Below are 1,070 nucleotides of genomic sequence, written 5' to 3'. Positions count from 1 at the left end.
CGAGGGCGCCGCCTCCTTTGCCCCCGCTTACTCTCATTCTAGTGTGATCGTCACTCACGCTCTGTTTTCCTCGCCCGGCGCTCTCGGGGTTGACCTCCTGGCTGAGAAATAAGGATAATTAATGATGGCTTTTCGTGGAAGTCTCAGGGAGTCACACAGAACGAGGGGTCCCCATGGCCAGCTCCAGCCGCGTGCTGGGCGCTTTGGCCCCTCGGTTCAGCCATTTCCGTCCCTACAAGTTAGCCAGAGAGCCGATCTCCGGGGCGCACAGCGGGGCTCTCATTTATGGAGCGGGGACTAGACCGGCGTGGGGAGCGTCAGGGGAACAGCGCCCGGCGCAGGGAGAAGCCGAGCGACGCGTCCAGGTGAGCCGGGAGGTGTTCCCACGGCCCCGGAGCGGCGTCCCGGCCAACCTGTTGGATAGACACCGGGCGGAGTGGGGAGGAGGGACGGACTCACCGGCGGTCGGGGCACAGCTCGGAGGCGCCAGTGGGCGCCGCTGGCTGGGTAGCTGTGCTTGACTCTCCTGTCTCCACGTGAGGTCCGACGTGACCGGTCCTGGAGGAAAACTGCGCTCTCAGCCGAGCGCTCCGGAGCTCGTTTCCTCGTCTCCACCCGCCACCCGCTCTGTCCCCTTGGCTAAGGCAGCGAGTGGCCGCCCCCACCCTCGCTCGCTCGCTCGCTCGCTCTGAGCCATTGGCGGTCCCCAGCACCAGCTGTGGGGGATGCAGGGAGCTGAGGGAGCTGAGGCGGGCGGAGGAAGTGAGGCGGGCTGTGACTGAGTGTTATATTCATCCTGAAGACACTTCAAGGATCACCGCATTAGGTTCCCGTTGCCCTGAATCTGTGTGCTCCCAAATCCAGGGAACAAAAAGAAGAAAAATTTCTACTTGCACAAGTCTGCTAAAGCCAGGGTTAAGGCAGTTATGACATTAACTGCTTGGTGTGGCATGATTCAAAGTTTTTTTCATTTCCAGCAAGCACTTGGGAATACTGCTTCCTCCCCCCCAAAAAATGTCTTTGCAAGAGGGAATGAACCACATTCATTTCCCCCTGCCACCGCCCCCCCC

The sequence above is a fragment of the Myotis davidii genome, unplaced genomic scaffold (assembly GCF_000327345.1).
Source record: "Myotis davidii unplaced genomic scaffold, ASM32734v1 scaffold568, whole genome shotgun sequence".
NCBI lineage: Eukaryota > Metazoa > Chordata > Mammalia > Chiroptera > Vespertilionidae > Myotis > Myotis davidii.
The sequence above is the reverse complement of the archived record's forward strand: the minus strand, read 5'-3'. Positions refer to the sequence as shown.